Genomic DNA, 17,708 nt, shown 5'->3' with positions numbered 1-17,708 from the left:
GTCCCATTTCACAGCCTGTCCCCCCTGTCCTCCAGGAGAGTCCCTGTTGTTTGAGAAACCTTACCCCATTATCAGGGATTCCTGATAGAAGGAGACCCTGAGATACCTGCTCCCCTCCAGTTCTTATGCTAATGCTTTTCTAAAGCACTTTCTTGCTCGGGGAAGCAGCCCCGCAAAGGAGAGCAGCACACAGAGTGGCGAAACCGCATCCTTGCCATAGCGGGAAGGCTTCTCGACTCCTTCCTGCATCTACTTAGCACGTAGAAAGCAAAAGGAAACAAGAGAACACACACAGATGGAGCCCCTGTTAAACCTGCACTAAATATACCGCGGGATGCTGACAGCCTGCCTCGACTTGCTGGTGCTTCAGCTGGCGCGGCGGGACCCCAACCACCAGGTTTCTCGGGCGGCTGGAAGGGTTTTCCGCAGAGAAAACATGGGAAACCTCTGAAATATCCCTCTGCATGTGCTGTGAGTACCGGCACAGCACTGCCCTGAAATGCTGGTGCAAGCATCCAGATATAATGCGGGCATGCTGGGAAATGCAGGGCAACCCTGCCTTACAGCATCTCTTCGGATGCTCCATCATCCCACGATGTAGAAGCCCCTTCTCTGTGGTACCCAGGTGGGCAGCAGCACTGGGACCGGCCAAAGATACCAGGCGTGTGTGATTTGCATAGGACACTGAGGATGAACAACCACTCGCCATCGCCTGGCTGGATATCTGGGAAGAGAGATGGGGACTCTCAAGATTAAAACGGTGAGAGATGAGAAAAGTGTGCAGGAGAGGAACAGCGGGAAGAAGAGCATACGTGCAGGCTGGAGCGGGTGCGTGCTGCCTTGTAAAGGGGGAAAATAAAAGGAAAAGGTGGTCATGTTTGACTCCGGAATGAAGGAAAGCCAGCTGAGAAATTATTAGAGGCAATTATGTGAGCAGAGTACATGAAAAGTAATCCCAGCTGCAGGGAGCTGTGGGGGGAGAAACAAATCATGATGTGATTCAAGGGGGCCCAAGAGAAAAAGCGCAAGAGCAGCAATGACCTGGTTTGCAGATGGATCCATTTCTATTTCTGCTCGGATGCTGAGGCTGAGCCTCATCCCGCACACCCGGCTCTCCGCTGGCTTGCGTGACTTCTTCCCCGACGGGTGGAGTGTCAGACACATGCATGTGCCGTGCAGCATCTGGGAATCATATTTGCCTTAAGAGTCGGCACAAACACAAGTGCAAACAAGAATTCACTATTAACAGCAGAATTATGTTTTTTAGTCCGATATAATACCCTTTCCCTGCGTGTCAATATTTGCAACACACACACTAATCACTTTATTTCTTTTTGCTCTCTTTCTTATTTTTCACATCTTTGGAAATAAAAGCTAATTCATTGTCTGTGCCGATTCTGATAATTTCAAGTCATGCACTAAACACAGCAATTCTCAAATAGATTTTTTTCTTCCCTCCTGCTGTGTAACTTCCCCCAAGTTACACTATATACAGAAAACCAACAGCAGCTTCGAACACCAGAGAAAGAAAACAAAAAGCAGCTCCTACATCAAGTCAAATCCCAGCTCCTCAGGCTTCCAGCACATCTCGACACAGAACTAGAGCAAAAGGGCAGATTATTTAAAGCCATTGCATGTAGGCCAATTTTCACTGCAGTTCCTTTTGGCTCTGATTTTCAGGCCCCAGTGGAGTGGGGAAGTCATGAATAAATACAAGTAAACTGAGCTTATCCACTCTTATTTTGAGCAGTGGAGTTTACTCACCTCATGCTGCTTCAGCTGCAACACCAAAAGGTAAATTTAAAGGAAAAAAAAATAGGGGGAGTGGGGGATAATCTATCACTGCCCTCGCCTACCGACTCAGCCAGTCCAGCGCAGAGTGAAAGCAAAACCGGGAGCCGCAGACACGCAGCGTTTCATGCTCTGGGTATTGAACGTCCACACTTATCTCCTGCTGTGGAAGGGCTGGAGTGGTCCACGCTGTGTGATGGGCAGGGTGAGGATCCCTGTGGCTCCCTGTTGGGAAAGAGCTCAGCAGAACGGGATTGACAGCGGGTCCTACCTGAAACACGGCACGCGGAAAGTTTCCTTTGTGGAGAAGACATCCTCGGATGATATTCTCCATCAGAAGGTGGAGGAGGGTTGGATTGTGACTGCAAACTTCATTACAGCCTTCCAAATTGAAAGTAAATAGAGCAAATGTTTGAGGGTTTAAGAAGTCGCCGCTAGTCTCAGAACGCTTCACCTGGCCATTGTGTCCTTCCAATTAACAAGGCAGCACCAACAACCAAACGCTGCTCACCTGAGGACCTTCCCCAGGGACACAATGAGCTGAAAATGCTTTCGGAGCTGGCCAACTACAGCACTGCAAAGGTTGTGTAGCAAATTAAACATGCTAAATACCATATTCTGCTCCTCGGAGCTGGGACCATACTTGCCCGCTCACCTGGTTTGTCCAGCCTACAAGTTCCTCTGAGCTCTGCCCAAGAGTGGTGGAGCCTGCAGAGACCCAGGTAGACAGGATCTGAAGTCTGCAGAGATAAATCCATTATGATTATCACATTAAGGAAAAAAAAAGAAGAAAAAACACCCTGCAATTTTATCTCCCTGCAAGCGTCCCTTCCGCTTAGCTTTGACCATAGCAGAGCGACTGCCGCACTTGTCTCCTTGTGGTCAAAACAGCAGTGAGAGCCAGTTTCTTCAAAGTTAAAAGAAAATAATAATAATGGAGTCCCCACATTCCTGCTGTGTTTATAAAGAGATGTTTTCTTCCTGAGCTATACAGCATGGCGGGCTTAATCTGAAATTTCTTTTTAATCATAGCGGGAGTCCCAATTAACGTGTCGGGTAATCGTTCGAGTGGAACTGGAGTTGCGCGGCTGCAGCAAGACAAGGAAAGGCAGAGGAGCAGGGTACCAGGGGATGGGCAGGGACCGGGAGAACACCCGAGTGCCGCCACCAGCCTCACACCCTCCCCAAACCACAGCTGAGCTGCTGGGGAACGGGTGCAGCTCTCCCCCCCCGCAATATTCGCATGCAAACAGGTCCCCCAGCTCCCCAAGCATCAGGGATGCGGCAGCTCCAGGAAAAACCACATGGCGAGAGCGACTGCACCAGCACGTCGTAAAGCACCAAATTGCTTTTACATGCACCTTCCCAAAGGAAAAGAAAAATCATCACAGTCACTCCTGCTTCAATCTGCAGGCGTGTAATCCAACACATGTGCTTCCAGCGCGCAGGCGGGGAGGGGGACCTGCCACTGACCTACTTTCTTTTGTTGCTGGAAGTGCTGATCTCTATGCAGAATTCAGCGAGCAGGCAGAAGCTGTCATTAGGGTCTGGCTTCACCTCTGCCTTACACCACTCCTTACATCACTGCAACCACCAATTCCAGCCCAATTACTCTCTATTTATACCAGTTCTGGGGACAGGACGCTCTGACCTCGTCCTTCCCGCAAGCAAAGAAAATTGCCGTCTGTCACGCGGTGGGTTTTGGCCGTGCAGGGGGGTTACCTGCCGCCTCAGGAGCTAAACTCTGTCCTCACCTGGAGGATGCTGCTGCGGTCAGCGTACCCCAACAGCCTCAACCAAAGCAGCATGCAGACGACCTTACTAGATACACTTTCTTTTTCATTCACAAGGAAGTTGGGTCTGAGTTAGGCACCGCATTGACCTGGAAAGCAAAACCCTTTAAAATTCAAATGCATACACCCAGGGTGGATCTGAAGTGTTATAGAAAACACAGGCACACAAGCTCTTAAACACGCAGGCTTCGTATTCTTTGGGTAGAACAGGTTCATCAGGCGCAGCCGACCCTCCTCCAGCTCCCTTCCCGCTCCCTGCAGCATCTCCTGTTCGGATGCTGAGCCACAGCCCAGAGGTTTGGGAGTTACAGACTCGCTGCAGTCGCTGGGGCTTGTGTAAATTGGTCTTCGGAGACAACCAGCTCCATCACCTTATGCAAAAACACTCCTTAGTAACCTACTAAAGAGCTTCCCCTGAATTTCTCTCTTCCCTGCGCTCCCAGGTACCTGGGTAAAACACACTGCCTCGATTCTGCAGATTTGGAGATAAAAGGATGTTATGTTTAAATCACATCATTCAGACCTCGTAAGGGAGGTATTCAAAACAAGCCTTCCCTTCTGCAGCGGCTTAGGAACGGACCATTTTAATTGATTGGTTTGCCCATTATGGATAAGCAGAATAACCGCCTTGCAATTGAACTTGGGTCCTTGAAACGCAGGAAGACATCAGCCTGCAGCGCGTTCACAAGCCTCAGAGGCTGATTTCTGCCCTTCCCGCTGTTCCGCTCGCTCGGGCTGGGATTTACCTAAACACACAGGATGCATCTCTGGACCAGGAGGCGGGAATTGCTTCGCACTGACGTTCAGTCAACAGATTCTAATGATAAAACAATTTCAAATCCGCACTTTGATTAAAATCAAAGCCATGGAAAAATCACACTAAGGTTCATCTAATGAATTTTTCTTTCCAAGACTTCAGCAGAAGCCTGCCAGGGACTAAATCTAAGGGGCTAAAGCTAAATTTGAGAGTCTGATAGTCATCTGCACCCCAACTCCTAGAGCAAGCTTAACAGTATAAATAAATCTGGCATGGCCACCAAGAAAATAATCCCATCTATTTAGCAGCAACAGTCTACTGGGGAGAGGATGAGAGGCATCTGAAGACAAAAACAACAATCTCTAACTGTATATATATGAAATTAAAGGATGTAGGTAATTAATTGTTTGATAAGATAATAAAATCTGTGCTGAGCTAGGGCCATATGAGTCAGAGAAATAAGAGATAGAAAATATGTTCATCACTCAGTCCACCTCTTTACCAACACACATTTTCTAGCATTTGTCCGGTGTAGGTTTTGTTTTGTTTTTTAAGTCAATGAATCAACTTTTTTGATATTCAGCCCAATGCCAAACAGGAGCTACTGGCATTTGCTGAGGATGAATAAATAACTCGTAATGGTACAGTCTCGTGAGCTGGTCCAGGAAAATCCTGGGAGAGGTTTCCCCAGGACACAGCAAGCTCAGTCACACTACCCTCTGCTTTCTAAAAGAACATATATACCTACATATATATATTTATATATCTTGTTACACCGACCGCCAACGATAGCCGCCCATCCTTCACCTCCCCGCTGATGCTGTTTTGCCTGCTGCTCTCATCTCCCCTAAATACCAAGTGACTTGTTTGGAGAAAGCTCATTTCTCCCGGCACCCTTACCTCACTCTTAGCAACCTTCTATTTAAAGTCACAATCTGTGCAGCAAAACCAGCTTCGGAGCCTATAAACAAGCTGTTATGACCCCACTGCAGGAAGGGGAGGAAATAACCTATGCTTTAAAGTCAGCTGCCTTCAGTAATTAGAAGCAAGTAGACAAACATGAAAGCAGTGACGCTTCAATATTCTGTTATTTAAAGGGTACCCCAGCGCTCAAGTCCCTCGTTACCACCTAGGTACGCAGCCCCAATGCAATTAGTCAAGCAAAGAAGAGTGTCACCTGCCACGGGAGGGGGTCACAGGCTTTTTTGCCATTGCTGTTACTGGAAGAAGTTCTTTTAAACCAGTCTTTGTTTCTTAGCATGCAACATCAGCCGCTTCTCACATCAGAAACCCTGAAAAGGTTTTTATTAGTCCTAATGCTCCACAGAAGAATTAAGAGATAACAGCACATATGTTCCACTCTGCCCCAAAGAGCGGGAAAGGCAGGAAAATTAGCTGTTTTGCAGCAATACAGCTACGCGTGCACATCGGCTGCTGAAGCAAACCCATCTCCGCACAAATACTCCCTTTGCGAAGGAGCAGCCTCTGCGTTATTGGCCTGGGAGGGGGAAGATAAAGGTCCCATAAACGGGAACGTTTATTTCGAAGCCATCAGCAGAGGAGACAGTCTCCTTGGGAAAGGCAAAGCGGGGCTTTGCTTCATTCCATCTCCCAGACAGAAAGGGGAGAAAAAGGCGAAATCAGCACTAACATCGCACCTGGGAAGCTCACAGTGCTGCACAGCTTAAAACTGAACGGGGCACAGATCTCCCATTAGGCTGTCTTGACATTACACTCACAAATAACCCTCAAGTGCTTTTAGGGTAAAAGCCTGAAACTTGTTTGCAGAGGGACGCGCTCACATCAACATCTCGAGCAGGGAACCAGCTTCTTCAAAGCATCTTTCTTTAGGGAAACACAACGCCGCGGAGAGCAGGCGCTCAGCTCTTCCAGGAGAGATTAAAGAGGAAAATTAGCAAAGCTACAGCTTATGCCCATACCAATAAGAGCAGGCATTTACCTCCTCTTAAATAATTAAAAAGATTTTTCACTAGTGACCAGGTTGTCACTGACTCATCTTGCAGCCATCCATGGATGCAGCAGAGCCATGGCCAGGGCTGTCACGGCGCTCTGCTCCAAGGGGATTCCCAGCACAGAGAGGGGAAGAGAGGAGGAGGAAGAGAGGAGGAGGAAGAGAGGAGGAGGAAGAGAGGAGGAGGAAGAGAGGAGGAGGAAGAGAGGAGGAGGAAGAGAGGAGGAGGAAGAGAGGAGGAGGAAGAGAGGAGGAGGAGGAAAGAAAACCTCCCCGCTTTTCCCAGAAAGCTCCAACATGATTTCTTCTGGGATAGGACCCAAGGTTTATTTGGAACAATTTTTAGCTAGACCACATAATATCGGCTCCATTAAAATGCTGAGACTTTGGGAGCAATTATCCCAAAAAATAGCGTGTCAGGCAGCGCCGCGCAAGCCGGCAATTAGGCTGCATGTTAAGAGGCAGAATCCAGGCATTAGCACACAAACCAGCGCACCCGGGATGCGCGCCGCATTGAGTGTATTTACAACACATGACCCAATAGTAAAAGCAATAATTAGCCACTATTAATACCAATGGAAAAAAATCGAGGGAAGGGGAAACTGCGTGGCTAAACACAAGTTATTTATACAGAGGTGGCTAATACAAGCCAGGAGAAAAGATGGCATGGGGTTGCGATGCAAGCGTGCTCGTCGCAAGCCCCAGCCATGGAAAGCAGGTTCAGGGATGAGGGACGGTCTTTGGAAACCTCTGTATCTGCATCACAGGTACCCCAGGCTGGAGAAGGTGGATTTGAGTCCCACCTACATCACCACTCCATGTACCGAGCCACTCTCCATGGAGAACCTCTCCCAAAATTTCCAGATGAGATCAAGTCATACACAACCTGCGGAGGGTAAAACAGAAGGATTAAATCTCCCCTCCCCTTTTTAATCCAAAATATTTCCAGGCAGTTGGGCAAGGCAACAACCACAATGATGCAAAACACCGCAGCACCATCTCCTAGAGCAAGAACCGGGACTGGCTCAAAGCTTTTGTCAGCGAGAAGAAGGTGCTTTCATAATACAGCCCTTTGTTCTGCCGGAGGAATTCGACTGCTATAAATTCATTCCCCTGGTAAATGCAGCAGTTATCAGGCATTTTACCACGGGATTCCTGGTCTCCTAGTGAAGTTAAATGCAGTGCCATTACAGCAGCACTTTAACGTGTAAATATTACATTCCCGGTTCTTTAGGAGATGTTCATTTAGTGAAATAAAATCCTGCTAGTAAAACACCTGATGAAACCCTTCAGTTGAACTGGCCCAGTAATTGCTCTAGGACTGGAGGGAGTCCAATGACTGGTTGCAATTTATGACCACTTCAGACAAAAAAAATCTACCTTGAAGCATCCGCTCAGGGCTGAGTTGTAGATGAGATCATGGAGTACATTTACATTGCAGCTTTCTATAACGTTAAGTGGCCACTAATTCGTGCTGAATCCCTTTGTGATTCTGACGGAATCGCATCTGACAATCACATAAATAGCAAAAAATTCCTCAGGAATAATGTTACTACAACAAGGAGTAAAAGGCAAAGGAATGATTCATCTTTCATGGTGAGACATGCCCTTTTCTATCATCTCTACTCACCCAAAATAATTTGCCCAGCCCAAATTTCGCAGCCAGGGCTGACAGACACCGAGTTGTAAAGGGGTCACTCTCCTGAGCCACAACCAAACCACAGTTGCGGTTTGAGGGAAATACAGTTAAAATATGAAGCTGTGAGAAAGCATAAAGACAATTAAGCAATGGGATGAGCTGCCTGAGGGAGGCTGCAGGAAAACCTTGATGAGGATTCTGCTGCAGGCAGGGGGCTGCATTAAATGACCATCATCTCTGCTGTTATTAAAAATCCAAGGGTCGTGGTTGGAACCGGCCAGAGAGGACGGATGCAAAACAACTGTTTAGCCATTTCAATTCAGCATGGACAACCAGGGTTAGAAAAGGGGGGGAAAGAAGACCAACAGTGCAGGGAAAAGCAGAGAGTCATGAGTGTATCAGAAGCTGGAGATCTATAAAACAGCAGAGCAGGGTTCCGAATAATGTCAAAGAGATGGAGTGGTGGGATCTGTACAGATTTTAAGAGGTTTGGTGTTTTCTCTTTCTCTCCATACTCTGAAGCCAAGAAGTAAATGCGGACTTAGGCTCTCTGCATCTCTCCAGTTCCAGAAAGCAAATGCACTCGTTCTGCCCTGGAAGAAAAGCGGTTTCATTACCCCCAATAGGGCAACGCTGCTCCAAAAGGGCTTTATTAGAAAGGCCACAGTTCTTTGGCACTCGAATAATGCCGAAATTAAAACACCAGCTCAGCTCCCACAGCTTTGGAGGCAGCAGATTCCCCTCCTGCCGCTGCATTGTCCCCAGGAGCAGCAATGCCACCGGGACATCTCCTCACGGACCTGAAAAACCTGGAGACAATGAAAAAGAAGCTGTATTTTGACCGCCTCAATTAACCAAATAGCTTAAAACTTTGTTATTTGCCTGGCACCCATAGAAATAGGCTCCATATGCTGAACTAGAACAAGAACCTGTTTGAGGAATCGCTGGCTCGACCGTGTGATGCCAAAAGCCAGATGGGGGATTTAAAACAACGCAAGGCTGGGCTTAATGGGCAGAGGCAGCTACAACACAGCCTGCTCCTGGCAGAAAGCAACAGTCACCGAACCTATGGGAAAGGGTTAAAAATAAAAGCGAGCAACCGTCTTATCATGCACTCCTCGCCTTCCACTAAATTAACGTCGGAATCAGAAATCAGACGACACTCCAGGCTGCCTGAAAATTGTTTTTACACTTCTAGTGCGCCCGTGGCCAAAACCTAGACAATATACGTTCGGTGTGAGGTGATTATTTAATGAATTAAAGGAGCAGATACATTAAGAGAAGCCAAAGCTCTTTTCTGCTGTTCTCCTCCTGAACGAAGACTTCAGAACCAGCTTCACCCATTACTCAAATAGCAAGAGCATCACTGAAACGACTGGCTGATGCCTCAGCGGTTTTGAAGAGCAAACACACCCTCCGTCTCTCGTAGAAGCGAAGTGGCATGGGCCTGATGCAAGGCAGCAGGAAATAAAACGTGAAGTTGCATTTTTAGATTCCCATCGGGTGCAATAATTACGAGCACGGAACAGAAGCAGCAGCATCTCTCCTTAAGGCTGTTAATAAAGTTCACCTTCCCCGGGTAAGCCCATTCCTCTTTCCTAAAGACTGGAAGAGATTTTATAGCAGATTCATCACCTCCACCCTTTAATTCTATTTTTGGAGTCTATTGAACTTTTGCATATGTTGAAATGAAAAGAGTCTATATTAACACAACCACTTTTTTGTTACTGTAATGAGAGCCTTGAAACCACCACAAAGAGAAACATGCCTTTTAGCAGCTGAAACAAATTATTACAGCAACTGAGTCTTAAAAGGAATTTCAAGTAAAAATATAGTATTGCATGAAGTTGTTATGGCAACTGATGTTGTAGAGTAACTGCACTGGGGCAAGTTTTCCTCCTTCATCCCGCTCAGCAAAGTCTGGGAAGAACTTTATGATAAAATTGTGCCTTAATTAGTCAAATAAGTCATAAATATAGCTTATCCCAAAATCCTTAACATTCCAGCCTCATGCAGTCTGTGTGCAGTTAGTCCACTAATGAGAAAATATATCTACTAAAGCCCCACTTACCATTAAAAATCCTATCCAATATTTTCCTAATACAATTTATCAATTTAAACACATTGCACAATGTAATATTCTGCAGTGTTCCATTAAAATGATAAATAGCCATGGAAAAAACAAGGGATTAAACATACTGTAATGTAATATAACGGTATTTAAACGTAAATAAAAACTTAAACATGGCTGGGGAAGCATCCCGTGTTTGAGAGCAAAAAGAGTGCAAGTTCAGCTACGGCTCCATGGATCGGAGTATTAATAGGACAGAAGAAGCCGGGCAATGAGAAATGACAGTCAACTTCAGAGGATATAAAATTTCCATTAGGCTTTGTTATAAGATTACATCAAAGCAGTTCATATGTTTTAATCTGGGGAAAGAGAAAGCAGCTACTTGGGGTCTGTGCCTGGGGGCTGCCTCTGTGTACTGAACCAGACAGTTTGCATAATGAACAATTTTTATTCAATCAGGATTTCAGCACAGATAGCTCCCACTCAATGGGCTGGAGCACAAATGGGGTTGGAAAATGATGCTATTCTTCAAGCTCCACCTGCTGGCTCCGGAAGAAGCGCCGGTGGCTTTCCGAAGGGACGGTTTTTGGAGGGACATCAAGTTAAAAATCCCTGTATTAAGTTATCGGGATCAAAATCTAAGCCCGGGTTCTGCACTTCTCACCTTTCTGAGTTAAAGAAAAAAAAAAAAGGAAACAAACCAAACCAAAACACCAACAAATAAAATAAAAATCAATAAACCCTAAGTCCCTGTTTTTGCTTGGATTGTACCAATAATTTAAGCTGATTTAAGGTTGCTTAGGCAGATCTCTAGCAGCAACGGCGCTTCGAAAGAAAAGGCACAGGAGCTGCCAAGATCTGCCCGTCTGAACCCACCCGCTCACCCGGGGACGTGTCTTGTGCTCAGAGAGCGGCCAAAAGGGCAGAGCAGCCAGGGGAATGGGTCCATTTAGCCTGCGCCTTCTGCACGATAATTACTCATTTAAATCTTACTCTCTGCTTGATCCATTAGAAAATGCACGATAAACAAAGGTGATTTTACGCAGGCAATAGCTGAGCCAGACATTTCTTTAAAGACAGGCATGATGACTTATCTCCCAGGATGAGAAGCTCTTCGGAGATCGCTGAAACAAGGTTTACGGCCCCAAACCCCTATTTCCCAGGGTTATTCCGGTGGCTGCGCTGCCAGATCACCTTCAGCTTTCACGGCAGCTCGGAGCTCGCTTGCCTGGCTGATGCAAACCAGGGTCACGACCAGCTTTACAAAGAGCCCAGGTGACATTTAGCTCCACGAAAGGGTTTGTTAAATCCTTGGGTGATCCTTTAAGGGTTTCAAATATACACCTGGTAACTCAGAGTTTATTACCGCGGGTGTATTAGGAACCTCTGGATTCTGCCTATTGATCAGGCACCGCGGCTGCTCCCCGGCTCCTCGAGAAACTGTTGCAGAGAATTGAGCTCCCTGCCTGAACAGGGGCGGCTTTGCTTCTGACTGGCACCAAATCCCTTCTTCCTATTTCCAGAAGAAAAATAGCTCCATTTTAATCCAGCCCTTCCAAAGCTCCTGCCATGCCTGCGACTCCTGAATGCAGAATTATCGCTTCCCCTGGTTTCCACTCATTTGTCTGGAAGCCTGTAGACTGTTGTATCTCACCCCCAGTACTTTTTGGCTCCATCCAGAAATATTCTTTGATCAATTCGTCTGACAGCGATCCAACAAGAAGGGTGTGTTGGCAGATGATGCTAACCCAGAGAGACTATTCTTCAGTTGGAGCTTCGCGTGGAGTCTAATGAACTATTGGCAGGATGGGACTTCTGTAGCGCAATTAAAACTTGCTTCTGCGAGACACAAAATACTGCGACTAAAAGTTAACTGTGCCAAGCAGGAGAGGTGGATTAGCTGGTAAATTAAATGAGAAACGTGAGCCGGGAGATCCCAAAAGTCCTCAAACTGCTCAAAAAATAGGAGGCAAGAGCATGGAAAGAGGTTGCTGCTTGAGGACCGGACCCATCATTAACTCCAGATGACATCTCATTAGTCATAGGAAATGCCACTAACAGAGATCATGAGAACGCTGTGATTTTTCACCAGTTTTGTGAACTGGGGGGGAAAACCAAAACAAAACAGAACACTGGAAAGTTTTAAAGTTTCAAAAGAAATTAATGTTCATTGCTTTGTGTTTTTGTATTTGCTTCCAAACATGGTAATTGAAATTCTAATCAAAATACAGTTACTCTTTTTCTTAAATCTTGCTTAATAATAACTGTGTTTTCCCCGCACTCTGATACAAGACCAAAGTATAACGAGAGCAAGCCAAGAAAAGGTGAAGGCGAATCCTGGAGCTTTAGCATCAGTGAGAGCTGCAGTGATACAGGCTTCCTACTGCAAAGTCTGGCTTAAGGACCGATGCCTAAGGCCACGTCCACCGATCGGTATAGTAACACCATTCCTTTCTTCAAACCCCTTAAATCTGCATTGCTTCATGGGAGACGTTTGAAAATTAAGATTATACATATATATTTTGTCTTATTAATCTCTTTGCAGAAGCTCTGCACTTGGAGACAGCACGGAAAATAGGTTACGGCTCACAATAAGCGGAATGAGTTAAATCGGAATCAGGAAAGTTTGCTGACAGCCACATATTGCGACTCTTAAGCTTACGGGCCAAGGTGCGAGTGCACAGGAACCTGCAATATCAAGTCAGATAAAATGATTATGTTGGGTTTGACTAGTCTATAAGGAAGGGTCAAGTATTGGCTTGCTGGTGGGACCTATTGCCAAGATGAAACGACTGGCTGAAGCAAAGGAGGACTGACATTACTTCTCCAAATTATAAATTCTGCTTCCCAATCTATCTGAATGGATTAACCTCAAAACATGAGATCCGGAATTTAAAGATTCAGAATTCAGAAGCTATTATGAGTCAAGAGCAAGAATTAGCATTTGAGTTATAAATATGCTCTACCGAACTGACAGGAGTCGGCTTGCTGTTCCTTCCCTTCTTGAAGATGGTGGCATCAGGCTCTCAATATTTAGAGATATAAACCTAGAAGTGATTTTCACATCCCAGCTGGATGTTAACAACATGGTGTGTTGGAAGAACACTGCTCCTCATCTTCTAACCAGTACCAGCACACAGGAAGCTGTTGGGACAATGGAGGGTGTTCATTCCCAGCGCAGGGGATGGGGTTTGTCCCAAGAAAAGACACTTTCCTGGGATGTGAGGCTGTGACATATCACCCTGAGCTCCTACAGGTCATCACCTACCCAAAACAACAGGCAGAGGCAGAAACAAGCACGCCCTGAGTAAACAGGAGCCGCTGATATCAGAGAAGGTCTCCAGGCAGCAAGTAATGAAGGCACTAAATAACTGTACCCGCTATTCGGTTTTTCTGCCAAACATTAGCCAATTTAAAAGGCAGCAAGAGGCCTTTTACACACAGAGAGAGTGTCTTTGAGTGCCGGCTTGAAAGCTGAAGTTTGGCAGGGAAGTGTCTGAGAAGGATGGGGGAGAGGTAAAAGCCAATTTCACCTGGTAATCTGCCGCACCGCTTGTGTCCTACCCAGCGCATGGCGAGCGCGCCGCGGCCCCGGGCGCGGGGGGAGCGGGGAACTTAATGGTTTCGATTACAGGCGTGCGCGGAGGGCGGCTGTGGCACGCACATCTGTCTGCAAAATAGATGTTAGCTTTGGAAACGGCCTAAATACCTTCATTCCCCGGCAAACGGGGACGGCGGCGGCGCTTTTCGGGCTCCCTCCCGGTGACAGGCGGGTGATTGACAGAGCTCGGAGCTGAACGCCCGCACGTGCTCCCACTGTATAAATAGCGATGCTCAAAAGCAGCAGCCCAGGCAGACTGTTTCACAGACTTAAACTCAGTTACTCTAATGAGGATTTCCACACACACACACAAAAAGAGTTTACACATTCTCAGTGCAAGAAAAAAAGAAAAAGCCAAAACAGCGAAATAAACAGCTGGTGAAGTGAAATACGAGGTTAGAGCCCTCTCTGATTCAAGAGAAGATTATTAAAACAGCTATAAAGATGGTGTTGGCATCTCTTGAAATGAGTTTGTTACATTCAGAAGAGGCAGTTACACATGACAAACCATTTTCTGTTTAATTAGAGGGCTCTGTGTGGAACACTTCCAGGCGGAGGAGGGGAGCAGATTGCTACCCAGCATCTCAATTATGGGACAGCGCCTTAACGATTCAACATGCAAATGTTTTTAAGTGACCGCAGAGGAGAAAAAGAAAGAGGCTTTGTTTGTTCAGAAGGGTTAAGGAACAGGAGCTTTCTGCGAACATTCAGCAAATTGGGGCTTTCTTGTAACATGTATTATTGCTTAAGGTTTATTTCTGCCCAAAGAATGGCCTCTGGTTGAAAACATCTTCTATGGGGGAAACCATAACAGAGATACCCAGCTGCCCAGCCCTGCTTAAAAGATTTCAGTTCTTCCAACCAGGTAAAATAATACGTGGTTCCTGAATAGAGAAGGACCTTGGTATTCACACCAAAGCTCTGAAAGTAAGCAAGCGTGGAAAGGAAATTCTAGCTAATACAAGTTAAATATAGGTTATGTTAGCTGCATTTTACAAGCACTGAGAATGTTATTGGAGAAAGCTGTCATTTTTAATGACAGCACAAGCTCCAATTACCAGATAGCTGATACACTTGGGATTTGGAAGTTTTTTTTTAAATCACTTGAAATCTAAAAAAACCTTCATTATCAGCTTCTGAGTTCAATGTAAATAACTTCACCTGGTGCTAAGAAGTTTAACATTTCGCAGGGCACATGAACAACTTAAAGCCATTTTTAGACAGAGCTTCGGCTTCCTGGCAATTTAAACGGCGTTTATGGCAACTTGGGCAGCAGCAAAGAACGTGAGGAGAGCAGAGCAGGGGGAAAGGTGATCAAGGGAGATGCGGTGACGAGGAACCACCTCAGCATTGGCCAAAACCTCGGGGAACGGCACCAGTGGACCCCGAAATAAGGCAGGAACGCACACCGGGCTGCAGATTGTCTGTAAACTCAGGGAGAAGACTAAATCGTGCTGCTAGGCTTAAGGAAGGCCAATTCAGCTTAGAACAAACCCATGTATCACCTCCAGACTAAACCGGAGCATCCGCTCCCCGAGCAGGATGCAAGGGCTGCTTTAAAAACACGAACCGGTAGGAAACCCTCTCTTGATAGTATCTCCCGGGTCTATCAAGACATCCCTTGGATTTCCCATGTTTTCCCTGCTTACCAAAAGAGGCAAATAATAAAAGATTCTGCTTGCAAAAAGGATGATGTTGCTTGGAAAAGCTGGTTTCCCAGCTGGGAGGAACGGGTGCTCCATCTCCAAAACCTAATACAAGAAGTAAATGCTGAAAAATTAAGTTCCCCACAGATAACATGGAAGTCAGCAAGAAGAAAAGGAGCCTTCTAGCTTGTGGCAAGCAGAAAAGTGGGATTGAATCATTACTTGAAGAAGAACGTGTTTCGGTGTCTATAAATAAAAACCTGCGAGGCACGGTGCCAGAGAAGCGCAAGTCAATATAGCTTTTCTATATGCGCTGTCAAACTTTACTTTTAGACAGTATATTAATTACATGGTCAATATTTGTGGGTTTCATTAGTGTATTAAATACCTCAATCAATAATATTTATCCTTCGCAGAGACAGTCTTCACCAAAAAAATAGAAAAGGGAGGAGTATTTTTTGATCCTGCAGTTCAAAAAGTCAGTGCAGCATACCAGCAAGGCTTTAATGGAAAACATAAAACACTAGAAACAGACAAAAATCGGATTATTACTCTTATTTTTCAGCCTTTTGTCCAATAAGCCATGAGGGAATTCCAAGAGCTAAACGGATGGCGAAAAAATTAGATTTCTTTCCCTTAATTGCTCAACGGTGATGTCAGAGTCGACATGACAAACGTTCACATCTTTCATTTCTACATCAGATAAACCCGAATTGCCGAGGACGGAACTCTGGGAGCACAGAACCCATTTGTGGCGCATCCCCGCAGGGTCGGCCGCTGCAGCGCAGCTTCCGAGGCGCCGTTATCAGAACACGGACCGTCCCCGTGAAACACATCCCTGTAAAAACCGACAGAACTCACCGTCCTGCCAGGCCGAGCCCAAAGAAAATCACATCAGGCGACAGAAAAGGAGCTCGAGAGGAAAGGTTTGGGATGAATTTGCAAGTGTCCTGTTTATTTTAAATAACTTGCAAGAACAATGATGTACAAGGATGGAGAAGGAAAAGTACTACAAGCAGCCTAGAAAGGCTCCCAAAGGCACGCTTTTGGCATGGCAGAGAGGCTGGATTTAACAACAAATCAATGCTCTATAAACAGGAAAGAACTAAAAACAAACAACACCCCACCCCCCAAACACAGACACCTAAGTATTCAAACAAAACACACACAAAAATGCGTAACAGTCCTCGCGAAAAATCCATCTGGCAATTCAAACCACTTACATATTTATTTTTTAATATGCATATGAATGAAATGTAAAAAATGTAAACATGAAAAACAGACCAAAAATCTGAGAGGTTTGTGGGCCCCTCGCATCCTCGCAGATAAAATAAAGAGAATTTCCACTCCCTGTAATAAGATTAAGGATATTTACTGTGCTACTCCAATATTTCTAACGCATTATATGCTGCAGACCACTCCCTTCCCCAAACACGGGGTTTGGGAGTAAACAGCCTGCTCCGTTTCATGTTTTTGTGAGCTTTTTATATAAAAGTGATATGAAATTGCTCTTCCTTTCCAATCCGAGTCACCTCAGCAGCCCCAGAGCTGCCCAAGAGGCTCCTCCAGCCCGTGAAGATGAAGCCCCATGGGGCGGCTGCTCTTCTCCAAACCAGCTCGTCTGAGGGCTAGAAAAGCAAGTAAATAAAGCAAAAGAAAAGATGATGAAAGAGGACACGGAAGGCGAGTGCATCTTCCTCCCCCCCTCAAGATGTTATGCTGCATCTTGGGCAGCAAATGCAAATACCAGCGAGAATGAGGAATCAAAACATGAGACTCATCGAGTTCCACTCTCGCACCCGTTGCACTAAAAGGACAATCCCGGTGCTGGGACACAGAGCCCACACACACACACACACACACTCATCCAAGCTGCCAGGCGCAGCAAACGCAGCACAACCCGCCACCGAACGCATGTGGAGCAGGATATAGTGCTCCTCAAAGGTTTATTTTGGAAAGTAATAATTAAAAAAATGACAAAACACCTGATGCATCGTGAAATCCAGGTGTGATTCAAGTGCAGTGTCCCCTCCGGAGACTTGTAAGGGTCACTAACAATTAATTTCGAATTCATGGATAGTGAAAATATAGCTAAATAGTAACAGTGGGAATTAGTACAAGCAACAAAGTACCTGGATGCAGCACATCCAAGGAGGCTCCAGGTCTGCCCTTGGCCAGGCAGGACTTGATGTTCACATCACTGCCCTTGCACCCACCTGTCCGAAACCAGCAACCCCCTCATTCCATCTTCACTTTGTACATTTAATTTAAAGCAAAGCATGAGCAGCCACAGGAATTTTCACCTCACAGAGATCTAGTTATGAAGTATTCCAGCGCCCTTTCAACTGAGCACAAACATATTCAGCCCAGACACCAGCTGAAGCCACCCAGCGATGACCTGGACACGAGCAGGGGCAGGTTTGTAATGAAGGGAAGGA

The sequence above is a fragment of the Streptopelia decaocto genome (assembly GCF_964273445.1).
Source record: "Streptopelia decaocto genome assembly, chromosome: 18".
NCBI classification, from domain to species: domain Eukaryota; kingdom Metazoa; phylum Chordata; class Aves; order Columbiformes; family Columbidae; genus Streptopelia; species Streptopelia decaocto.
Note: the sequence above shows the minus strand (reverse complement) of the source record.